This window comes from Eucalyptus grandis, chromosome 4 (genome assembly GCF_016545825.1).
Source record: "Eucalyptus grandis isolate ANBG69807.140 chromosome 4, ASM1654582v1, whole genome shotgun sequence".
In the NCBI taxonomy this organism is placed as follows: Eukaryota; Viridiplantae; Streptophyta; class Magnoliopsida; order Myrtales; family Myrtaceae; genus Eucalyptus; species Eucalyptus grandis.
The window spans coordinates 2,829,869-2,857,318 of NC_052615.1; the positions used below are offsets into that span (position 1 = coordinate 2,829,869).

The 27,450-nt window shown below is 38.8% G+C and overlaps 1 pseudogene; it reads right to left on the reverse strand.

Annotated features, from left to right (window-relative positions):
* Positions 1–3,374: 3,374 nt before the first annotated feature.
* LOC104442527 lies at positions 3,375–12,991 on the reverse strand (annotated as a pseudogene).
* Positions 12,992–27,450: the final 14,459 nt, after the last annotated feature.

Genomic DNA, 27,450 nt, shown 5'->3' on the forward strand with positions numbered 1-27,450 from the left:
CTTGGTTTGATGCCCATGGTTCTTAGGCATCACAAACATTTGCCCAAAGCAATTGTAGAATAGGTTCAACCAAGTTCTTTAGCTTCTTTGTCTTTGTCTAGTTAAGAAGCGAGCCATTTCCAGCTTCTTACTTCTGTGACACCTTTGAAGTTAGTTTTAATAGCTTCGGAAGAGAAGAAAGCTTTTCTAGCACACATTGCCCTATCCATGGGGGAGTCTTCTACATGTACTTTGTCCTTGTGGTGCTGTATTTATTAAGAGGTGAATGCACCTCTTATCTATTGAGGTTCCATCATTTCTCCTGTTCGTGGCCATCCAAGCACATAATTTTGAAGTGATAACACAAAAGGAGATGACTCCATATGTCATCAGCTCATGTCCTTATGACAATGAGGGAACATAAAGTTTACTTGTTCGTTTAACCTCAATGCAAGCATGGTTTCTACTTTACTTCAAATACTTTGAAATGATGCAGATCAAATCAATTTTTCCGGAGAAGATCACTGTTCATTAATAGAATGAACATTAGCAAAGTAAAATCAAATTATTGAAAAACTGGAAATTGTATATACCGAAAAGTTGCTCTCTTTAGGAATCATTCTGATATAGTTTTGGGCATAACTTTGTTAATATTATTGTATGTGGAACTTCTCAGATAAGATGCGGAATTGCAAAAAATATGTTCCGGGGATCAAAATCTGTACATGATGTTAATCGAAGGGTATGTCAAAAAACCCTGGTGATCCCTCCACTTTCCGAGGATCGATTCCTTTGTAGTTTCAGCCATATATTTTCAGGTTCGTCTTCCGACCATCAGAATGGTTTATACTTTATTAGATCATCATAATCTTAGGTGGGTATGAATCTATTATTTTTCACTCATGTGCAGCTAGTTTTTACGGTTATAAGATACATGATATTTTTTTCTATTGGTGATGTTGGAATTTTTTTTTTCTTCAAGTTAATTTGGCTGCTTCTAATAGTTAAATGATGAAATAGTTTCTCTTAATATAATACGACCTTTTCGTTTAATCTCGATGCAAGCATGGTTTCTACCTTGATGTTTACTTCTTTGAAATGATACAGATCAAATCAATTTTTTCCGGAGAAGATCATTGTTAGAATTAACATTAGGAAAGTAAAATCAGATTATTGGAAAATTGTATATGCCGAAAAAGTTGCTCTATTCAGGAATCATTCTGATGTAGTTTTGGGCATAACTTTGTTAATACTTGCTTTATTGTCTATGGAACTTCTCAGATAAGATGCGGAATTGCAGATTTACAACTTCATGCAAAATATGTTCCTAGGGATCAGAATCTGTACATGATGTGGATCAAAGGGTATGTGAAAAAACCCTAGTGATCCCTCCACTTTCTAAGGATCGATTTCTTTGTAGTTTTAGCCATATATTTTCAGGTTCGTCTTCTTGACCGTCATAATGGTTCTTTGAGAGTAATTATACTTTATTGGATCATCCTAATCTTAGGTGGGTACGAATCTATTACTTTTCACTTACCTTCAGGTTCATGTGCAGCTAGTTTTTACGGTTACAAGGTACAGGATATTTTTTTTCTATTGGTGATGCCGGAATTTATTTTTTCTTCAGGTTAATTTAGCTGCTTCTAATAATTAAATGATGAAACGGTTTCTCTTAATATAATACGACCCTTTTCCTTAGGGTGGGCTGTCACTTCTAAGCATTGGTATCCATATTCATGCTTGAAATTAATTTATTTCTATAAAAATGCGTGATTATAATCATGAATATTTTGATTATAATCATGAATGTGTTGATTTCCAGTGGGCGAGATGCTATCTACACATGCTTTAGAATTATAATCAAAACATTCATGATTATAATCACGTATTTTACGGAAATAATTTAATCTCAAGCATGAATATGGATAAACCAGTGCTCATAACGACAGCCCGCCGTATTATATTAAGAGAAATTGTTTCATCTTTTAACTATTAGAAGCAGCCAAATAAACCTGAAAAAAAAATATTCGGCATTACCAACAAAAAAGAATATCAGTACCTTGTAATCGTAAAAACTAGCTGCACATGGACCTGAAGGTGAGTGAAAAGCAATAAATTCACACCCACTTAAGATTAAGATGATTCAATAAGATATAGATCTTATTGATACTCTCAAAGAACCATTCTGACGGTAAGGAAGACAAACCTGAAAATATATGGCTAAAATTACAAAGGAATCGATGCTTAGGAAGTGGAGGGATCACTAATTTTTTTTCACAAATCCTTCGATCCATATCAAGTACATATTTTGACCCAAGAACATATTTTGCATGAAGCTGTAGATCTGCAATTCCGCATCTTATCTAAGAAGATCCACAAACAATAAAGCAAGTATTAACAAAGTTATGCCCAAAACGACAATTCCTGAAGAGAGCAACTTTTCGGCATATACAATTTCCGGTTTTCCAATAATCTTATTTTACTTGGCTAATGTTCATTCTATCAATGAACAATGATCTTCTCCGAAAAAATTGATTTGATATTGCATCATTTCAGAGTATTTACAGTAAACATTAAGGTAGAAACCATGCTTGCACTGAGGTTAAACGAACGAGTAAACTTTTTTCCTCACTGCCGTAATGGAGTCCTCTCCTTTTGTGTTATCAATTCAAAATTGTGTGCTTGGATATTACGAATAGGAGAGATGATGAAACCTCAATAAACAAGAGGTGCAGCATTCACCTCTTAATAAATACAGTGGTAAATACAGCACCACGGACAAAGTACACGTGAGAAGACTCCCCATGGATAGGGCAATGTGCTAGAAAAGCTTTTTCTCTCTTTCGAAGCTATGAAAACTAACTTCAAAAGGTGTCACAAAAGTAAGGAGCTAGAAATGGCTTGCTTCTTAACCAGACAAAGACAAGAAGCTGAAGAACTGGACCTATTCTACAATTACTTTGGTCAAGGGTTTGTGATGCCTAAGAACCATGGACATCAAACCAAGTGAAAGATGCAAAGGGGAAAAGACAGGAAGATAGATTGGAAAGGGAAGAATCGGATGACATGACCTTTTTAGAGTTGGTATAATATGCTAAACCATGCAGAGAAAATTCACTTATTATAGTTAATGGACATAGAGGTTTCCCAACTAATTACTAGTCAGCCCAAATAAACAACAGCAAAAACTAGAAAGTTTTGGAAGAAATTTATTGTACACTGAATTATAGATTTTTTTTCTTTTGTAGAGAAAAATAGTTAGGGGAGAAGAGAAAAGAAAAAGAACGGTTCATGCCTAAATCGTATGCTGTACATGTACATGTGTATAAAAGAACAAAAGCAAAATAAGTTTTCATAAGTCGAAGTAACCTCTTGAAGGTTTTAGTGCCGGCTCAAAAAGTAGAGTCGATGACTAATCGACATGAGGCTTCGGGGAGACTTTCACCAATTTTATAATGCTTTGCGAATTTCATCAATGTATTCCTCCAATTCAATGATAATATAATAATTTTCCCAGGTTACCACTATACGTGCAATCATATATAGTGTTTGCAAGTAGGGGCGCTTGTGGCATGATAGAGGGGGGCTTTTTTACCGTGTCAAATGGTAAAGTCACAAAATGGCCAAGAATATCTCCACAGGGAAAAAAAGACAATGCAATCATCTTTCAACTCAAAATATGCCCGCGCCTCGCTGCATAAATGATCTTTAATTAGCATACTTTGCTGATAATTGTTCATAGGTTATTATAGCACAATTACAAACAATTCTCGAACATAATTATGTCAAGTTTTTACAGTTGAATTTGAAAGCTTTGCACGTCAATTTATATGACGACTTGTTTACTATGACTAAAGTGAAAGAGATGATGTTGGTCTCAATGCTTTTCCTAAAAAACATAAGATGTTAAAAGTATTTTTGTTCAAGGCAACAAAATAGTAAAAGGAATGATAAAGAAAATAAAAGAAATATTGTATTGAGATGAAGTGTTCCCGTGTTTCTAAGAAAAATTGGTTATATTATACATGCTTAAAGTTCTCTCTTCAAGCAAAGCTTAGTTCATTTTACAGTCAAACTTCTTGAGAAAGTGCTCAACATTTTCATAATGACAATTTGTTTTCTTGTCGATGTTATTGATATGCAGGAGATTGAGTTGACAATATTCATTTTGTTAATTTCTTTATTATGTTTCATGCGTCTAATAGTCACAAATATAAAAACACAAAATTCAGAAAATAGAAGTTTATATGAAATCATTATAGATTCGAACATTTCAATTAACATGGAGGTAAGAGGAAAGAGTTTTAACAGCGGGGAAACAAAGTCAGGATATTCACTCTTAAAGAACCTTACAAAATTAATAACTGAAAAAATGGATGTATTGTTTCTTTATATAAACTATCACATTCATATGCTTAAAACCTACATAATACATATTGATGTGGACATAACGATAAGTACTCTTTCTCAGTGAGGGTTTCTTTACTACCTATTCTTTCGAGCTTAAGGATTAACTAAGCTTTAACAAAACAGGAACATAATATAGGAAAAGCGAAAAAACCAATATTAAATAACATTGTGGAGGTATAAATCAATCGATGTATCCTCCAGGAAATAATTTTTCATATTTAAAGATTACTGGGGTAACTATCCATGCCCAAGTTGTGCACATGAATACCTTAAACTCAATTTCTGTTTTTAATATGTGTAAGATATATATACTAATAGGCACACGAAGTAACATAGGACAGACAGCCAAATCATTAAAGAAATGCAAATCAGTTGGATTAATATAAAATATCACAACTTTATATGTTATCCACGCACAACGCAACAACAGTAAAGGACTTACGATTGGAACTACTAAGAAAGTGCAAATAAGCTGGATTGATATAAAATATCCCTAACTAACGTATGTTATACACAAACTAAAGTAGTAAAGTAAGGAAAAGACTTACAAGCAACGGAATGATAATCTATAAAATCCAATATTAAAGTGATCAATATGGGATTTATTCATGCATCGTATAAATTAATGGATCAAAAGGTCCAAATAAACAAAATCTATATGGGTATGCAAGTTAAAAAGGCATAGATGAAATATAATGTAATGAGTATACATTGAAGAGGAGAAATGATAAAATATTGAGAAGGTGAGTCGGTAAGTAAAGCCCATTCATCGTCTACTCTAACTACAAAGCTTGAGAACTGTCCTTTCAGATATAGTTGATAGACATACCATATAGGTTAACGTTATTTTCCGGTCTGTTTCCTTTTTCTACCTGTCTATAAGTAGACCTCGGTAACTGTGTAAAATATATTAAGAAGAAACCAGTAACTGGGAACCTCAACTGTGATTCATCTCAACAAACCCCGACAAGAGCCACACAAATCATATAGTAACATCTAGATCATTGGCCTATCATTTGCTGAGGACAAAGGAGGCAATCCTCTCCTCCTCACTTTTAGATCTAGAGACAGTAGAAAAGCCGTGCAACACACATCGCATAATGCTTCATGAAGCGATCATCTGCTGTAATCCAGAGCATATGCATAACCACGATGGCACGTCAATGAGTTCTAAAGCTCTATGAGAGTACTACTAGACAAAATTACCTGTGAAAACACCAGTTTTCCATAAAAAGAGAGGGGAGTTCCCCAGCATCGTCCTCTATTCCTCTATAGCCAGCAACAAGGCCTTCGTCTTGTTCAGTTAGCATGTGCTGAAGCGCATGCCCAAATTCATGAAAAACAACTTTAACCTGCCAATTTCAGCAACACATATATTAAATGGCAGATATCAAACAGAGGATGAAGATATTTAATGATGGACAAGTAACCACTACAGTGAGCATAAGGTCACAAGTCTCATCATTCATCTGAGCAACAATGACAAAATCATCTGAAAGGGTAAAATTATCATGGCCCAAGAATGGGTCAATGGATCACATAAAACCGCATGGTCAATGACCGAGGACTCATTAAGAATCAGGTGTGAATCAGAACGATCTTAGATGGGGAGCAGGCAATATTGAAAGTTGAACAATAGACCCATTTTTAGATACAGGCATTGGAGGAGAGAAGTGCATCTGTTTAGGCATTATACACAGAAATATATTAGCACTACGAGGATTCTGTGAAACCACATCAAAATATAGACTGTCATCACAAAATTCTCAAGCAAAAAATTGCTTCGCATTTACATCATTAGTCTTCTAGAAACTAATCTTCTCTTGCTAACAATTGTTGTCGGACCTACTTCTCAATTCTTTCAGCAGTGCTGCTCCTAACAGGTGGAATGAGGACAAATATACATGTGGACTCATGAATGTCTTTACAATTGCAGAATTTGAACCCTATTTAAATTAGAATCGTCGAGAAGTCACTAAAATCCAATCATTAAAACTAAGATCGTCGAAACCAGACTAAAAGACCCTCATCTACTATTTCTGATTGCTACATTTTGTTCCCACTGTCTTGCATTAGCTTGTGGCTACACTAGCTACCCTCCATCTGTTTAGTATTTCGAGCACACCTAGTAGAAAAGAAGGTCAATAGACCGAGGAAAGGAGTTGAAACTCAACCTCTTTGAACGTCATAAGAGCCGGCTTGTTCCGCAAAGCTGGTGTTTGATTGCACACTATGATAGCAATGGGTAATCTTGCATTTGCACCATCTCAAGAGAGCACATGGCTTCGACCAACAACCACACTTGTCCAGTTTCCTCCCTTTTCTCAGATGGTCAAGAAAACGGATCATGATATTAGTATGCAATTGGATTTCGGTAGAATCTTTCACACGGTAGAATCTAACATCATTGTTCCAGACCTGGAGAATAGATAAGCATTTTATCAGAATACATGGACTAACAGCACAGGAAAGGCAGAAGCAAAGCATTACACTTATTTACCGGTGCTAGTCCATCAGCAGCCTCAATCTCAATACTGAAAAGTGTCTTTGCAACGTTGAAAAGGCCCTCCATCACTTTTGGCAATGAGAAATGCACGCGTGAATAATCTGGAAATTGCAGAAAGTTGTGAGGCTATTCATATTCACATACATAAATCAAGGCACTCTTGCATTTATCACGTCCACCGCCCACCCCACCAATCCCCGGGTTTCCTGTGAAGTCCTTTCTCCCCACTCTCGATGCCCCCAACCCCCAAAATTCCCCAAAAGAAAAGGTACCCCCTTTGGGCCCTACATGTACATACATGTGCATCTGTATATATATGTATTATGATGTATATTACAGCATGATTATTCAGTCAGTAATGCAATTTTCGCTGTGTAAAACACTATACGCATGTGTGAGACAGAGAGTAAACCTCATCAATGTCATCTTCTGCTTCAAGCAGCCTCTCCCCTTGATTCTTGACAAAACTGGGTCCTCCTCATCTGGATAACCAATCTCAATCTCACACCTTTTAACAGCAATCTCAAGTTTGTCATGTTTTGAAGCAAGCAGCCTTGCCTCGTCAATGTCCCAATTGTTCAAATCATCATCTTCTTTTGCCCCTTCATTCTTGGCTAAGTGTTTTAGGTCCTCCACGTCTAAATGATCAAGGCAATGCATGGACGTTGAGTTGAAAGTGGACAGAAAATCTCTAAGCAACCTAATATTGGCAGTCGATGTCATCATACTAAACTAAAGGTTCAGCCCTGCCCCTTACTTTCCTAGGCCCATCCAACTTATTTATCCATCCACAACCCTCATTACCACCATTTGCACATTCAGATTTGTATAAAATGCTATTGTTTCAACGACTGCATTGCTGTTGCAATATTCTAGATGCTCCTAGTATTCCCCATCTCCTTACTATAACTAGGTTTGTCGAGTATGTGAAAAGTGGATCTAGTGATCAGATGGCTAGCTAAACCAGATGATGAGTGGCAATTGGACAAGCACGACTTGCAAGAAAGAAATTGGGGATAACATCGTGACGAGAGGGTGGGTGTAATTAATACCCTCTTCATATGCATATATGCAAGAGAACAGATAACGATGCAATATAGGGTATAGCATGCTCATTTGAAGCAGCAGAGAACCATCTTGAATATTTATCACAGGGGAACACAAAAGGGAAACCTCATATCTGGCAATATTCTCATAGAAACAAGCGATGCTAAGCCTTTAAATCATTTTCCTTCCCCTAAAGTTTATTAGGTTTCTCGAAAGAGGGTAAGAAACAAAAAATCTTGTGAAGCACAAACCAACATTGATTACAAATAAAGGATTATGCACTGAAAAGACTTTAATATACCAGGTATATTCATCTACATCATACCTTGAACTGCAGCATCCCATGAAGCACCCCTAAGTTTTTCCAGAAACTCTTCCGCTCTATCAATGGTAGCCATTCTTGTTGCCATGGAAACCTGATGAGACTCTTGCATTAAGATGTGTTGATAAAGCACTAGCAATGAATTGTTCACCCATGCAAATAGATTCTCCTCTAGGATGATTCGAGGAAAACGGAGAAAAAGAGACGTTCAGAAGCATACTTAAGAAATACTTAATTTATTTTAGAGACATTACATGTATATTGTCGCGACCTCTCTTTTGCCATTCGGGGGAAAAGAAAGAAGGTTTAGGGGTATTTGTTTAAAGACGCAGACCAATGACCATAAATTAGGTGCAGGCTCTCCCAAGCCTATACCTCGTGCGACGTTGGATTTTGAATTTTAATTCTTAACAACCTGTATTTCTAGAAGTCGCCACTAGCCTATTGGGTCAGCTAATGTTTCTATTAGCGCCCTTGTGGTACCATTAACTTGGAAGGTTGTTTATCTAAATAGCCACACAATCTTGATTACCAATTATAATTCTTTTAAAACCGTTAAGTGTCCATGTAAATGTTTTTGTAGGTTTGTTTTCTTTAATGTCTAGACTAATCCTAACATAATTTAGAAGAGAAATTTATACTCAAATTAATGAAAAGCGGTGCATAAGTAAACATCCAAGAAATTGAAATGACTTAAAAATAAATGCAGAAAAGGAAAAAAAAAAGAACGATACTAGTTAGACAAATAATATTACATGGCCTTATTATCACGCCCGGGATAGGACCCCATGAGTAAAATGAGAATTCAAATATGCATGAAATTACTCTAAATAATTTTAATCTATGCAAAATGAATTATTTACAAAAATGGCTATAAAATAGCAAAATAGCATTAAATTAGGAAAATGACATTTTAAAATTAGGAAAATTTCATAGATGTCATTTCTATCATAACTTGATATCATCCATCATTTTATAATTTTTTTGAAACTTTCATATTTTTTATGTTTTTAATTTTAATGTTTTTGTTTTTTTTTATTATAAAAAATTAAGGAAAAGGTCGAATTTTTTAATGCTTTCTGAGTTTTTTTGAATTTTCGGAAGTATATTTAAATTTCATTATTTTTCGAAATTTTTGATTTTTTTTGAAATTTTTTTAATATTGAATATTGAATATTATTATATTTGAGAAAATGGGTTCGGTTATCTGGTCCGTGGACCCAACCCAAACTCGGATCCAACACTTATGGATATTTTTTTAACGTTTTCATTTTTTAAAAATAAAAATTAATTAAGTAATTTTTTTGTTTTGTCTTTCTCACTGCATCCCTTTTCCCTGCACAATCTGCGACTCCTCTTTCCCGAAGACCCTTTTACTTTCTTTTTCCATATTTTGTTTTACTTTTCATTTTTTCTATACTTTTCTTTTCTTTTGTTTCTTCTTTTATTTTTTTCCTTTTGGTCTTCTTCTCTACACGTTCTCTTCTTCGGGCGTCGTCTTCTTCCCCGACGCCTTTTTTTCTTCATTTAAAAAAAAAAAAACCACAACTCTAAACCATCCTTTACGGACACCGCACGGCTCCACCATCGTTCCGGCCACCAGCACCCAACTCCGGCTAATAACACCCAACCTCGGCGACCACAACAACCAAAGGAAATAACCATGCCGAAACTAACATTTTCAATCCCAGGTTTTTGCCAAACAAATAGGTTACACTTAAATGGGAAGAAGTGCCGACTAGGACCGTCTTAAATCATGGGACCCGCCAGAGAGGGAAGGTAGTTCTGCTGGAGGTCCTTCTTGCGATAGCTCAAAGAGATGGTAGACATGCCACGGAATCACAATAAAATATACCAAAAAAATTGACAGCAGACATGGTTCAACAATACAAAGGCAAACAGTCATCAAACTGGATTATTGGGCATCAAGGACTTCGGCCATTCACTCAGGCATTTTATCGAACACCTAAGACGCTAACTAGAGAGGTAAGCATAGATTCGATCGGGGCTCGGGTTCAGGCCAAGATTATCACACGATACATAAACTCTATTCTGGATTGACTCGGGGACAAGTTTATCAGCATTTATCTTGAGTTTAAACAAAAATGACAAGTCTCGGCCATAACACCAAACACAAACAAATATTTGCATAAAGCACTACAAAAAGCACGCATATGCTGTGTGAGGAATGAAGTGAAAACTGGTCGACCATGAGCTCCAGCCCGACGCCCCACCAAAAACAGGGCAGACGTACTCGGGAATGACCTACCTGGTTCGAAGGAGAGCGCTGCGGTGGACGACGACCCTTGGGCGGACGATTGGCGACGGCGAAGCTGTCCTTCAGTCTCACTCTCTCCCTTTGGCTCGCCTTCTACTCTCTCGAGCTCTCTCCGGTGCTCTCTTTTCTCTCTCGACTCCGAAAAAAAACAGCCGACCTCCCCTGTTAAAAGCCTCTCCCCCTCTCGCTTTTATGCTCGGCCAGCAAGCGCGCATGGCCCCCTGGGATCACGCTGCGCGATCTGCTGCTCGCCATCCGTTTCCTCTCTCTGACTTGTACTCCTCTTTTTTGCAGGGCGTGACCGGCGTGAGGAGGAAGAAGCTGGGCTTAGAGAAAAGTAAATGAAGTTGGGCTTGGCCCAAGCGAAAACACATAAAAGGAGTGAAGAAAAGAGAAGGACCAGACCAAGCCCGGTCCGCCCCCCTTTTTTTTAATATTCGATTTTTTAATAATAATTTTTTTTTTTACATTTTTAGATCCAATAATTAGTGACAGTTATGTAAATGCTCCTAATATATACACGTAATAGATTTTAAGAAAACATACACGATGCATTTTAATGAAAGCTATTTATTTTATTCTTTGCCTCCTCTTTTTTTTTTTTTAGCGACTGATTCTTAATATTGTATGCAATTAAGTCCTAAATAAAATGATAAAATTTGGGTGTCAACATATATAATTCCATAAATACCTACAATAATAATTTTGTCTGCCATAAATTTTCCTCTTTTCCCTTGCAAATCATATACTCATGACAACGGCCAAAAGCAGTTGGAGTTGGTCGCAATTAGTGACTAATTCAAATGGTATCATCCAAAGATGACAAATATTTTGTCTAACGAGCATCACACTTATCCATTCAAACATCAAACATAAAAAATAAAAAGAAATAAGAAGACAATCATTTGATCTTCTTCTTATCAGTAATCAATTTTTCGAATTTCCTCGTGGCGTTCATGATATTCTCATCAAACTTTTGACATAATTTTTGAAGTCGTTGCAGTCAACTAATTAATCAAGAGGCAGAGGTTGGGTAATTGAAATGTTAAAATAACATAATCTACCATTCTACTTTCTTGCTCATAAAGAAAGCAGTCGGTGCCACCACAAGACTTTATATCGGGTTTCGAATTTAGCAATTCCGATCACTCGGATGCTAGATTATAGATCCGACACCCTCGAACCATGGCAAAAGTGCCGGACATCACATGCTGTTCAAGTCCACAAGTCACAGCAAATTTTAGTTTCTATACACATGAATTTAAAGCAAATTATCCCATGATAGCAGGGAAAATAAGATATATGAAGAGAGTTTTGACGCGTGTTATTGATAGAGCCAACAAAATCATGCAAGATCATGGTTGTACAAATGTTGTCCTTCATATATAGGTGAAAAGACAATTTACATCATCAACATCGCCACTAGCAGATTTTAACGACGCTGCACACCTGCTCAATTTTGTTAAAGTCTTCTCTTCTTCCATCTTTCAAGGCAACCCCATTCAGATCTCCTTTCCTCTATTTGGTCTGCAACAAATAATTCCAAAATCCAGCGTCAACCTATCTAATGAGAAGGCGCGGGCGTCACTATGCAACTTGAAAAGGGGAAACAACGATGAGATGATCATGATGAAAATTGAATAATCAAGACATGATACTATCAGATTACCAGGAAAAGCAACAAAAGGTGATCAAAGTACATATGTTCTACTCACTTTCCACCACACGCTTTCGAGCATCGCTCAATATCTTCCAATCAGGTGACTGTTTTCTTCTTTTTTTCGGGTCTGTTATCAAGCAACTGTTGAAGAGCTTTAAAAGCGCTGTGAATAGGTTCACTTTGGTCGAGTCTGAGATCGAACCTAACCCGTCTGCCTGCATTCCAAAATGGAGACACGGAAAAGCATCACGTGGAAAACCATGAAAGCTTTCAGCGTATCGCATGCTAGACTGGAAAAGCCACTCATCCGAAAGCAGCAAGAGTGGCCATCCCTTACTCCAGAACAAACTTAAAGTCTTCTAACTTCGCCCCTTCTCATCACCCAACGTCATTTCAAGAATCCCACTCCAAGCGAAAGAAGTTACTGCACTTCCTCTATTGCCGCACGCAGCTCGGCCGTATCCCTGACGGTCTCTAGAAAATCGATCATCCCCCAGACCACAGTCCATCGATCTTGTATCTTCTCAAACGGCTCCACAAGTTTGGGCCATGACGGCTCCAAGGTCCTCTCCAGTTCTTCCAAATTACTCTCCTGCAGTGGAAGACAAAGGCATTACACCTCAAACAACAATCGCAACAAACCCCGATCAAACAGAAGATCGTGTTTTACCAGTTTCTTCACGAGAGAGTCAATCGCAGGACGGATGTGCCTGGGCTCAATCATGTCATAGGAGGGAACTAAAAGTCCTCCAACAGAGGATTGGTCTCAACGTCGGCATCGGCCATGGGCGGAGTTCAGAGAGCCATCGGCAGAGTGGAGGCAAAGGAGGAGAGAGAGAGAGCTGGAGTTCCGAGAGCTATTGAGGAAAGGGAGAGAGGTCGAATGGGTTTTGGAGACAGAGGAGGGCGGACGAGAAAGAGAAAGAGAGAGAGAACGACTTTTTGGAGAGGGAACTATCTGATGAATTGATGAAGACGATCCACAGAGCAACACAGGGCGATGCGAGTAGGCTTAGGATATGCAGGTCACAAATTGGAAAATGGCAACTTCCCGCCACCGCGAGAAACGGTGCAGAGGAGAAGAGGTACGTATGACAACGCTTTTATTCCAGAGAATTATTTCTTTTCAGAAAAGTTTTTTTTTTCTATTTTTACTATGACAACAATTTCTAAGTAAAATAAGGTTTGGTAATTATACAAAATTTTTATTCTTGGAATAGAAAAATAATAGAAATGAGTTTAGTAAAAATTTACAATTTTTGCATTTAATTGTTTTTTCTTCTTACTTACGAACCGCCGACCGCCAATTGCCGCCCCACGACCACCGCACGATCATTGCACGACTGCCGCACGATCATCGCACGATCGCCGAACGATCGCGTAGCGATCGTGCAGATCGCACGACCCGCACCATCGCCACGTGACCGTGGAGCTTTGGTCAATGTTTTCTTCAATCCTGGATGTGCACAAAGATGTGCACAAGCCTCTAATGAACAAGGAATTCCAAGATGAACTTAAAATTGTGATACTAAAAAACTTCAAAAATGTGGTGAAGCTCCATGGCTTATGTTCGGAGACTAGAATACCCTTGTAGGTTTATGAATATATTTGGAACGGTACTACTCTCTTCAAACACATTCATCCATAATTATCGTGGGAAAATCGGCTCAATATAGTTGCTGAAGCTGCTCTTGCACTCAAGGAAATGCATTCTAGCAAAATCATTCATGGCAACATCAAGTCAACGAATATACTTCTGGATCAAAATTACTCGGTGAAAATATCTGATTTTGGAACTTCACTGCTTATATCACCGGAGCATAGTCATCTCGTAGCCACCGAAATAGAAAGCACCTTGGGCTACATCGATCCAGAATATTTAACCACCGGTAAGCTAACAATTGAGAGTGATGTATACAGCTTTGGAGTTGTCCTCGTGGAGTTGCTCACCGAAAAGAAGCCTACAAGTTCTGTTACTAATGAGTTTGAAGAGCCAATAAATATTATCCCTCATTTCATCTCTTCCGCGAAGGGCGGGACCCTCTCCCAAATCATAAGTTTTGAGGCCCCTAGGGGAGATGAAATCAAGCAAGTAAAAACAGTTGCTGAGATTGCAGTGAAATGCTTAGACCAAAGCAAGAGGAAGAGGCCAACAATGAGTGAAGTGGTTAAGAAACTCGCCCAAATTAACCAGAGCTCTAGGGTTGAAGAAAACATTGACAGAGCAGCTGCACGGTCGCGCGGCGGTCGTGCGACGATCGTGCGGCGGTCGTGCGGAACGATCGTGCGGCGGTCGTGGGGCGGCGATTGGCGGTCAGCGGTTCGTAAGTAAGAAAGAAGAAAAAACAAATAAATGTAAAAATTATAAATTTTTACCAAACGTATTTCTATTCCAAGAAAAGAAATTTTGTATAATCAGCAAACCATATTTTATTCGGAAATAGTTTTTTTCCACTTCTACTCGGGGAACAATTCTGAGTAAAACAAGGTTTGGTAATTATAAAAAATTTATATTCTTGGAATAGAAAATAATAGAAATGCGTTTGGTAAAAATTTATAATTTTTGCATTCATTTGTTTTCTCTTCTTATTTACGAACCACCGAACAATCTGCCGCACGATTGTCGACGACGCCGTGCGACCGTGGAGCTCTGTTCAATGTTTTCTTCAACGCTGGATGTGCACAAAGATGTGCACAAAGATGTGCACAAGCCTCTAATGAAGAAGGAATTCCAAGATGAACTTAAAATTGTGATACTAAAAAACTTCAAAAATGTGGTGAAGCTCCATGGCTTAAGTTTGGAGACTAGAATACCCTTGCAGGTTTATGAATATATTTGGAACGGTACTACTCTCTTCAAACACATTCATCCATAATTATCGTGAGAAAATTGGCTCAATATAGTTGTTGAAGCTGCTCTTGCACTCAAGGAAATGCATTCTAGCAAAATCATTCATGGCAACATCAAGTCAACGAATATACTTCTGGATCAAAATTACTCGGTGAAAATATCTGATTTTGGAATTTCAGTACTTATATCACCGGAGCATAGTCATCTCGTAGTCACCGAAATAGAAGGCACCTTGGGCTACATTGATCCAGAATATTTAATCACCAGTAAGCTAACAATTGAGAGTGATGTATACAGCTTTGGAGTTGTCGTAGTGGAGTTGCTCACCGAAAAGAAGCCTACAAGTTCTGTTACTAATGAGTTTGAAGAGCCAATAAATATTATCCCTCATTTCATCTCTTCTTGAAGGGCATGACCCTCTCCCAAATCATAAGTTTTGAGGCCCCTAGGGAGATGAAATCAAGCAAGTAAAAACAGTTGCTAAGATTGCAGTGAAATGCTTAGACCAAAGCAAGAGGAAGAGGCCAACAATGAGTGAAGTGGTTAAGAAACTCACCCAAATTAACCAGAGCTCCAGGGTTGAAGAAAACATTGACCAGAGTTGCACGGTTGCGCGGCGGTCGTGCGATGATCGTGCGGCGGTCGTGCGGTGGTCGTGCGACGATCGTGCGGCAGTCATGCGGCAGTAGTGGGGCGGCAGTTGGCTGTCAACAGTTCGTAAGTAAGAAGAAAAAATAAATAAATGCAAAAATTATAAGAGTTATGCTTGCACAAACATAAGACCACAACAAATGGCAACATAACACATGTTCAAATCACACAATCAACCCTATAAGTCCTTTTGGGCAATTACTACATGTTACTACAGAATAAAGGATCAAATGCAGGAACATACTTAATCCAATCCTAGACAAGAAAGACAATAATCTTGAAGTCTTAAGCGTGGGACAGATTCTAGCCTCTTCGAATTTGGCTCGACAGTTTCTAGCCTCTTCGAATTTGGGCTTTGCATTGTCTCTTTTGGAATTGGGGGAGTTGGCTGAGCCACTTCACTCATTGTTGGCCTCTTTCTATTGCTTTGGTCCAAGCACTTCACTGCAATCTTAGCAACCACTTCTACTTCCTTGATTTCATCTTCACTAGCGGCCTTAAAATTTATGACATCGAAGAGTGTGTCGTCATTCATGGAAGAGATGAAATGAGGGATGATACTGATTTTGGAACTTCAGTACTTATATCACCGGAGCATAGTCATCTCGTAGCCACCGAAATAGAAAGCACCTTGGGCTACATCGATCTAGAATATTTAACCACCGGTAAGCTAACAATTGAGAGTGATGTATATAGCTTTGGAGTTGTCCTCGTGGAGTTGCTCACCGAAAAGAAGCCTACAAGTTCTGTTACTAATGAGTTTGAAGAGCCAATAAATATTATCCCTCATTTCATCTCTTCCGCGAAGGGCGGGACCCTCTCCCAAATCATAAGTTTTGAGGCCCCTAGGGGAGATGAAATCAAGCAAGTAAAAACAGTTCTTTGAGATTGCGGTGAAATGCTTAGACCAAAGCAAGAGGAAGAGGCCAACAATGAGTGAAGTGGTTAAGAAACTCGCCCAAATTAACTAGAGCTCTAGGGTTGAAGAAAACATTGACCAGAGCTACACGGTCGCGCGGCGGTCGTGCGACGATCGTGCGGCGGTCGTGCGGTGGTTGTGCGACGATCGTGCGGCGGTCGTGGGGCGGCAGTTGGCGGTCAGCGGTTCGTAAGTAAGAAGAAAAAACAAATAAATGCAAAAATTATAAAAGTTATGCTTGCACAAACATAGGACCACAGCAAATGGCAACATAACACATGTTCAAATCACACAATCAACCCTATAAATCCTTATGGGCAATTACTACATGTTACTACAGGAATAAAGGATCAAATGCGGGAACATACTTAATCCAATCCTAGACAAGAAAGACAGTCAGTCACTGAAATCTTAACTGTGGGACAGATTCTAGCCTCTTCGAATTTGGCTCCAGACAGTTTCTAGCCTCTTCGAATTTGGGCTATGCATTGTCTATTGGAATTGGGGGGAGTTGCTGAGCCACTTCACTCATTGTTGGCCTCTTTCTATTGCTTTGGTCCAAGCACTTCATTGCAATCTTAGCAACCACTTCTACTTCCTTGATTTCATCTTCACTAGAGGCCTTAAAATTTATGACATCGAAGAGTGTGTCGTCATTCACGGAAGAGATGAAATGAGGGATGATACTGATTTTGGAACTTCAGTATTTATATCACCGGAGCATAGTCATCTCGTAGCCACCAAAATAGAAAGCACCTTGGGCTACATCGATCCAGAATATTTAACCACCGGTAAGCTAACAATTGAGAGTGATGTATACAGCTTTGGAGTTGTCCTTGTGGAGTTGCTCACCGAAAAGAAGCCTACAAGTTCTATTACTAATGAGTTTGAAGAGCCAATAAATATTATCCCTCATTTCATCTCTTCCGTGAAGGGCGGGACCCTCTTCCAAATCATAAGTTTTTAGGCCCCTAGGGGAGATGAAATCAAGCAAGTAAAAACAGTTGCTGAGATTGCAGTGAAATGCTTAGACCAAAGCAAGAGGAAGAGGCCAACAATGAGTGAAGTGGTTCAGAAACTCGCCCAAATTAACCAGAGCTCTAGGGTTGAAGAAAACATTGACCAGATCTACACGGTCGCGCGGCGGTCGTGCGACGATTGTGCGGCGGTCGTGCGGTGATCGTGCGACGATCGTGCGGCAGTCGTGGGGTGGCAGTTGGCGGTCAACGGTTCATAAGTAAGAAGAAAAAAATAAATAAATGCAAAAATTATAAAAGTTATGCTTGCACAAACATAAGACCCCAGCAAATGGCAACATAACACATGTTCAAATCACACAATCAACCCTATAAGTCATTATGGGCAATTACTACATGTTACTACAGGAATAAAGGATCAAATGCAGGAACATACTTAATCCAATCCTAGACAAGAAAGATAGTCAATCACTGAAATCTTAACTGTGGGACAGATTCTAGCCTATTCGAATTTGGCTCTGGACAGTTTCTAGCCTCTTCGAATTTGGGCTTTGCATTGTCTACTGGAATTGGGGGGAGTTGCTGAGCCACTTCACTCATTGTTGGCCTCTTTCTATTGCTTGGTCCAAGCACTTCACTGCAATCTTAGCAACCACTTCTACTTCCTTGATTTCATCTTCACTAGCGGCCTTAAAATTTATGACATCGAATAGTGTCCCGTCATTCATGGAAGAGATGAAATGAGGGATAATACTGATTGGCTCCTCGGACTTATTAGCAACAAAACTTGTAGGCTTTTTTCTGGTGAGCAACTCCATGAGGACAACTCCAAAATTGTATACATCATTTTAATTGTTAGCTTACCAGTGGTTAAATATTCTGATCAATGTAGTCCAATGTGCCTTCTATTTCAGTGGCTACGATGTGACTATGCTACAATGATTTAAGTACTGAAGTTCCAAAATCGGATATTTTCACTGAGTAATTTTGATCAATAAGTATATTCATTGACTTGATGTTGCCATGAATGATTTCACTAGAATGCATTTCCTTGAGTGCAAGTGTAGCTTCAGTGGCTATTTTGAGTTGGTTTTTCCACGATCTCAAGAAGGTTGACACTTCCGGATGGATGTGTTTGAAGAGGGTATTGAGGTGGGTATCATTCAAAATGTATTCATAAACTAGCAAAGGTATTCTAGTCTCCAAACATATGCCATAGAGCTTCACCATATTTTTGTGGTTTGTTTGCATCACAGTTAGAAGTTCATCTTGGAATTCTTTCTTCATTAGAGGCTTGTGCACATCTTTAGGCTTCTTGACCACGACCTCGATATCCATTGTTGTTCTTCCTCTATTGACGGAACCGGAACCACTCTTGCCCACTGCTACTCTCCCTTTATAGACGGAACCGAAACTACCCTCGCCTAGCTTCTTGCTTTCATCGTAGTTGTTGGTTGCTTTTGCCAGCTTTGCCTCCGTAAAGATTTGAACTCCTTGACTTTTGAAGAACTTTCCTCTATTTCGTTTGAAGTTTATCTTTCTAATTCTCCAATTCCACGTGACTGAGGCTAAAGCACCAGCATATATATGCAGACGACGGGTACAAGAATCACTGCCAAAGAATATATGTTACTAGATTACTTATTCAAGCATGCAATCCTCATACGCTCCACATACTTCATAAAAAAAAGATTAATTTCAAATTCACAACCCATTTAATATTTTTAATATATATTTATATATTTATAACCATTACCATTGATTTGGATGGTTAGTCAATCTTTCAATATATTACTGCCCAATTTAATGGTGATAGAAATTGTTTTGTGACAAGTGGGTTACACATATTACATACTATGTGACAATCGTTATAAATGTCATTCTTTGAAATTTGACATGTCATTATAAAGTGAATAAGTAATGGAATGAATTCAATTTATTATGTGTTACAACATCTTCTATAACGTCTTTCCTTGATTATAATGAAGAAGGTTTGTAATAAAAGAGAATGATAAGGCATTGATCTCCCTTGTTTAGATCTTTCCATCAATAAATGGTATCAAAACTTGGGGGGAATTGTATAACCAATTATGCACCTTATAGTTATCATGCTTAAATGTTTTTAATTTTTTCGTCCATTCTATTGGTGGAAACTCTAATTGATGGGTCACAAACAAGGATGAGCATCGGTCTAGGGTCAACTCTGGACCTACCCTAGACTGCCCCAACCTAGCCAATTTTAGTTTGATTTCCAAGGATATTGGGTCGGTCCTTGGTCCTGGAACCTCGGATTTTGCACTATATAGGTTGGTTCTTGGTCTTGAGAGTTTATGATTGGTTCAGGTTAGACCAACCTCGGACATATTATATATTGTATCTAATATATTATATGTTAATGCTTTTGTCAACTGCAAATCCTAGTGCTTCCAATTTGCTATGTAAATTAGAAAGTAGAGAGAACCCCCTCCCCCCCAAAAGAAACCCTCTTCACTCGTCTCAACCTCACTTGCTCATTGCTCGCCTTACGTGTTCGTTCTTATGATTTGTTACTTATAGTAAGAGTGAAATTTATATTGTTACCTTATCCTATATTTATGTTTGATATGTATTGGTGTTAATAGTTTGGTTGTTGAAGAGCAATTGTCACTTCAGCAACTCACGAGAGGAGCCGAGAAAGTTTTGAAATAAATCATTGATCAGACTCACGTGTCACTAAGCTCTTCCCGTGCTGCTTTTTTGGCCAATATTTTCACAGTTCAGATTTTAAGGAAGCTCGACTGCATTGCCTTCTTCAACAATCACCTTCATATGTCATTGGTTAATTTGGTGCTCCATTTTTCTTTTTTCTTTTCTAGTCCAAATTTGTGCTCACTTTCGCTTTAAATTATAGGGTTTTTCCCTCTTGAAATCTGTAGGCCTAGCTGTTCTTTTTTGGCCCAAGATTTGCAGGTTTGGGTAGAGGAGGAATTTTCATTTAGATCTGCTGCGTATCCTCCCACGCACGTAGTTTCAAAGTGTTGGCTTCAGAAGAAACAGAAAACAAAAAGGGGCGAGGAGGGAGGTTAAAAAGAAAAAAAACAAAGAAAAGATGTAAATAGCTTTAGCCTAGAACTCAATAGGAAACTTGGCAGCCTGTGGCTCATTGCTTGTGTTATTGGGATTACACCAACTCATATAATAATCTTTAAAACATATAAACATATTGCAAAATCAAGAATAGACGATAGAATATGAACTATTAGGTGAATGATGAGGAGATAGACTTACTTGCAAGAGCTATATCGCGACGATTATCACCGTCGCAGTCACATCTGTAGCTCCCGGGCAGATTCTCGCACTTTCCACGGCATGGGTATTTCTGTGGGTCCTCGCACTCATTAATGTCTACATTATGCAGAAGACAAATTGAACATTTATCTTGTTTAATGGCAAAAACAGATTGAACAAGTTGGTGCATGAATTATTAGACGGGCAATGCTATCCCATTCAAGTTTTGGTCATAGTATTGTGACAAATATTTACTCTCTTTTAAAATATCTCCCTTTCCATATCCTTTGTCTCTCTCCCTATGGAATTCGAGCTCAACAATGGCGTCATTCTTTGCCATCGATGGAGATCATCGCTGCCTCGAACTCTATCTACGTGACCTCATTGAGGGCACAAGAGCTCAGAAAGGATCTGCATAGAAAACTTGCAGAAATCGAGCTTTTGCAGTGATGCATGAACCCCACGTTGCAAGAGCAAGGCGAGGGGTTGCTGTTTTAATATCATTTACCTAGGAATGAGAAGATTGATCTTTACAAGCATGAGTGAGGTGGGTGTGCGAGAGAGAGCAGATCGTGAGTCGAGAGGGGGAGTGAGAGAGCAAAGCGTCGTTGGGGAAGGAGAGAGCAGAGAGCGTCCCGTGAGACAGAGGAGAGAGACACGTTCAAAATTTCTGACAGTGGACCCCAAAGGATGACACGTTTCATTCATTTAATGGACTATTTTAAATCTGAGCTGGTATTCTAACGTTTTCTCCCACTTCCCCACCACCACCATCACGCACGCACCATTGCCACGTCGCTCTTTATGAAATGTTGCAGCAGTTTTGTCTTCTTCGTAGGAGACTTATAGATATGGTCTCCTCCGTTAATGGAAGAGACTAGCAAGCATATCTCATCTCCTTCATTCCGAGGAGACGTTCGGGGGGACTTGTCAATGCTGAGATAAGGTACAAAACGGACTGAGGGAGAGAGAGAGAGAGAGAGAGAGAGAGAGAGAGAGAGAGAGAGAGAGAGAGAGAGAGAGAGAGTCGTCATGGTCGTTGCTTGGAGTGGTGGAGGCACTTTGTTGTCATCTCCGAAGTAGAGTAGCTGTTGCCGTGGAGGACACAGAGTGTGTTTTGGTATGGTAGAGAGAGAGAGAGAGAGAGAGAGAGAGAGAGAGAGAGAGAGAGAGAGAGAGAGTCGGTTGTGTGGTCCGACGAGCATGAAGGCCGACGCTAGGCTCAGCTAAGGTGGTGGCCGAATGATGTGGCGGCGGCAATGTCATGAGGTGCAAGCCAGAGAGTGGAGGTAAAGGTTGAGGAGAAGGAGAGAGAGAGAGGGGGTAAAATTCAAACGGCGCCTCATTAAATGGGTAAATTAGATGGGAACCATGCATAAATTAGTTGTCCACACAGTTCATTCAGAGGTGATAATGCATAAGTCACATATGTTAATTACCTTTACACCCGCGGGAGCGATTATAGGGATTCCCCTCGTACCCAGCCTTGCAAAAGCAACGGTAACCCTGTCCATCCGTGAAGTCATCACAGTCAGTGTTGTTGCCACAGCCATAGCTCGACTGGTTCAACCTCGCCTGTGCGCAAGTGACGTCCCATCCGATCATCCAGTCCAGAACAAGGTCCGCCCTCTTGCCCAAATCATTCAAGGTCGGGAGTCTCCTGCTGGAGAGGTTGAATGACATTTTGTCCCCAACGAAGGCCACTCCACAGGGGTTGAATTGCGAGACCGACACGTGTCCATCGACGGAGGAGATTCTAATGCGGAGCATCTTGAGCCCCTTCGGAATGGACGCTTGACAGCAACCGAGACCAGAGCAAGTGGTCTCCTTCGCCAAGTCGACGTACTCGCTGCAGTAGGAGATGCAGCCGCTCCGGAAAAACCTATCTCTGTCGGTCATGAGCACGTAGGTGTCACAGCCGAGGACTGTGAGGTTGTTCCGGGTGGATGACAATCTGTACGGTGGATATGAAGATAGATCGATGTACAGATTATCGCTTCTGTTTACTGACCAGCCAGTCTTGTTGTAGCAGTCGTGTAGTTCGGGGATGCTGACGACCATGGTCGAGTCGCCAAATGAGATCTTGCGTATCGGAGTATTCCCCAACCATAGTTGACCACCGCTCCCATCGGTGGTAGTGCAATTGAGCAAAAACTCTTCGGACCTCGCACAATGGCGTTCGAGCCCGAAGGGATAAGGTATGGGCACTCTCCCACACCTATGTGCACAGTGTCCGGCCACGATGGTAGCACCGCCTTGTCGCAACCACCAGGCCACAGCCACCAGTAGAAGCTACTGCACTACCTTCATGTCCGAAAAACTCTCTCTCTCTCTCTCTCTTTCTCTTTTGGGACCTTTGTGCCTCTGTCCTTGTTCACAGAGTGGGATTTAGGTATGAGCCATTCACCCCAGCCCATTATATACTCGCATGGACAAATAGGTGAAAGGGCCAATTGTGTCAATATAACAAATTGAAGGATCTGATTGCTATATGAAGAAATGCAAGACAGAATAATATACATCAGAAAAAAAAAAAGACACACCAAGTTTTTTTTTTTTTTTCAGCATTTCGGGTAAAACTTTTCACCATCTTGAGTAAAGCTTACTTTCTGGTTGCTTTGGACAACGCGAGCCGCATTGGAAGTTCGAAACTTCCTAATTGCTTGTTGACCTTGAAAAATCTTATTTTGTTTGTTGTGTATATTTGATTGTGCCATGACATAGGATTATCTTAATTGTTCTTTCATTATATCATGGTGAGCCGACAGTAATGGGCCCGCTCAAATTAGCAGTCGCTTAAATAGAACATCATGTTATGTGTTCAGAGGAACTCTTATGATAAATACTTAGTGGGATTTAGTTACAAGTGCTTGTTGCAATTTCCTTCCACTGTGCCTATTAAATATACTATAACAGTAATTCTATTATGATGTACAATAATATATCTTATTTACACAAGTATCCTTGTTGTCTAGATACATAATTGCAAGCTACGAAAAGCTATATTGGAGAAAACATAGAGTAATTGTAGCATATGCAACCGGTGTAAATAAAATTTTACAAGAATGACTGCATACACCATTGATTTAAAAGATTGATAGTAATAATCTTTAAATCAAAGATGCCGAGACTGCTTATATGAAACTTCTTTTATGCCGGCAATGTATGATCTATTTTTCCAAAAATAAGTAGTGAACTATACTTGCTAGATGATGTAGTATGTGATTTCCATGTATTTAAATGAAGGCATGCTTCGTGTTGGGTCTCATGCTTTCAGCAATAAATCGACTACAAAAATGTATGATGCCGCATTATTTGGTGATGTAGTTTGCCATAAATAAATTGTTGACATGGTTTTTAATAATTTAAATTTTTCAAAAAAATAGTAAGTTTAACATGATCTGAGAACATAAGTCATTTATTTAAATTCTGACGCTCTTCAATTTTCTCTTGCTTGTTATTCCCATTATTCTCATATTTTGTCAATTCTTCACTCATTAATTTTCTAGTTGGAAAATAAGCACGTGTCTACTACTTGTAAAATTGCTTGTATAGAGTAAATTTTGTAGTGTGGTGTTCTTATTGGATTTTTTTCCTTTTTAGAACACGTTGAGAGAAAAGACACGTACGACGTTGCCCTAAATAAACATAAGAAATATTGTTAATCAGTCCTTAAAAGCAAGAGTGAAGCATACCATTTGGATAAGGATTTGATTGATAAATACTAATTACACCTGTTACAATAAAAATATTATCTATGTACATCTTTTGTTCGACTGCTTAATAAGTGTTATAAAAGTGCCCCTTTCTTAAAATGTAAAATTTTATATAATTGTATCGCATGCTGGTGCAATCTAAATCTCTAAATTATTAGTAATATTATGCCTAGTAATTAACATCGCTTATAGGAGAAAACCCATCTCAAGCAATGAATAGAATAATGATTTTATTTTAGTTTTGATTGAATCTTCTTAAATTAAATGGTAATTGACTTGCCATCAAAACCCCGAAAATCTTGAACATAGTTCAATACAAGATATTGCTTTTTTTTTTTTTTTTTTACTACAAAAAATTTGGACTATACAACTTAAACAAACGTTAAGAATATATGTAATTCGCCTGTTCACATATATATATAGTAAAGCTCCATATATCTAGGGAGGTTGGAGAGGTTATTTTGAATGTAAGACTTTGCAATGAAATATATATGATTCAAATTAAATGTTTAATCATTCAATCGATAATTTTGAGAATTTTAAAAAAAATGATTAGGCGAGGAAAATTATTAGAGTCCTCTTGCTTTGGTCTAAGCGTTTCACTGCAATCTCAGCAACTGTTTTTACTTGCTTGATTTCATCTCCCCTAGGGGCCTCAAAACTTATGATTTGGGAGAGGGTCCCGCCCTTCGCGGAAGAGATGAAATGAGGGATAATATTTATTGGCTCTTCAAACTCATTAGTAACAGAATTTGTAGGCTTCTTTTCGGTGAGCAACTCCACTAGGACAACTCCAAAGCTGTATACATCACTCTCAATTGTTAGCTTACTGGTGGTTAAATATTCTGGATCGATGTAGCCCAAGGTGCTTTCTATTTCGGTGGCTACGGGATGACTATGCTCTGGTGATATAAGTATTGAAGTTCCAAATTAGATATTTTCACCGAGTAATTTTGATCCAGAAGTATATTCGTCGACTTGATGTTGCCACGAATGATTTTGCTAGAATGCATTTCCTTGAGTGCAAGAGCAGCTTCAGCGACTTTATTGAGTCGATTTTCCCACGATGCTTCGGATGGATGTGTTTGAAGAGAGTAGTACCGTTCCTTATATATTCATAAACTAGCAAGGGTATTCTAGTCTCCAAACATAAGCCATGGAGCTTCACCACATCTTTGAAGTTTTTTGGTATCATAGTTTTAAGTTCATCTTGGAATTCCTTCTTCATTAGAGGCTTGTGCACATCTTTAGGCTTCTTGACCACGACCTCGATGTCTGCCGCTATTCTCCCTTTATTCTCGGAACCAAAATTGCCCTCGCCCATGGCTATTCTCCCTCTTTAGATGGAACCAAAATCGCCCTCACCTAACTTCTTGCTTTCATCATAGTTGTTGGTTGCTTTTGCTAGCTCTGCCTCCGTAAAGATTCGAACTTTTTGTTAGTATTGCTTAAATTGGAACATTGGATGTCGATGTTAATTATTGAATATTTTAGGCAGTATCCAATGGAGCATTAATTTGAGCCCCAACCTCAACATATTTGGCAATAGGTTCTCTCTCACTTAGTCACTCAGTCAGTCACTAAACAAAGGCAATGGATGTTAAATTAGTGAATCTCTCTCACTCACTCAGTAAATAAACTTGATGCATGTTAAATTAGTGAATATCTTTAATGATGTTTCAATAGAATTTTTTTAGTATTGGTAAAGATTCATTAGAATTATTTGAGCCAAAAGAATGCAGTTGTGGCGCTTATTTTTCATTTCACAACCTCAAATTAATGTTGATAAATTCTTGTACTCCTCTTCATTCCGAAGGTGGGATCATAAGTAACCAACTTTGCTTTGTGACAAATGGCGGTCGGTGGTCGTGCGGCGGTCGTGTGGTGGTCATGCGACGATCGTGCGGTGATCGTGCGGTGGTCATGTGATGATCGTGCGGCGGTCATATGGCATTGTCTATACCATCTCCAAAGTTGTACACATCACTCTCAATTGTTAGCTTATCAGTGGTTAAATATTCTAGACCAATGTAACCCAAGGTGCCTTCTATTTTGGTGGCTATGAGATGATTATGCTTTGGTGATATAAGTATTGAAGTTCCAAAATAAGATATTTTCACCGAGTAATTTTGATCTAAAAGTATATTCGTCGACTTGATGTTGCCATGAATGATTTTGCTAGAATGCATTTCCTTGAGTGCAAGAGCAGCTTCGAGTAGCTATATTGAACCGATTTTCCCATGATACTTCTACCATAAAATGTAATATTTTATTTCCACAATAATTTCTTCTTCAATTTTACCATAAAATGTTTCCCAATAAGGGCTGTGCTCACATGCTTCTGCCTTCAACCAAGGCTCGTATGGTCCTATTTTGTTGTTTGCCCAAGGTGATTGCGCATAAGGAATTTCAGCACAGTCAGAAGCATAGTGCCCTATTCTCCCACAAGAATAACAATAATGTGGGAGGTGCTCATACTTGAATTCCACTAAAGTCATTTGGAACCAATATCCAAGATTGCCCCCGATTTCAGTGGAACATTTAGGTCAACTTCTATTCTCACTCTTCCTCCTTTCTATTGATGGTTACCTGTTGTATCAAGGTGAACTTCCATAACTTGTCCGAGTCTGCTTCCCAGATCTTTAAAGACTTGCTCTACTCTCCAGCCAGGGGGAATACCTCCAATACGCACCCATAAAACAGCTTTAGTAAAATCATAATAGTGCTCTGGAACTTCTGGCTCGCAATGTCTTAAAACTAGCAAGTTACAAGAATAAGACCAAGGTGATGTCTTCATGACCCTCTCTTTTTCCTCCTCCATTTGAAAGACAAAGGTAAATAGCCTAGGTTCTTTTTATGAACAT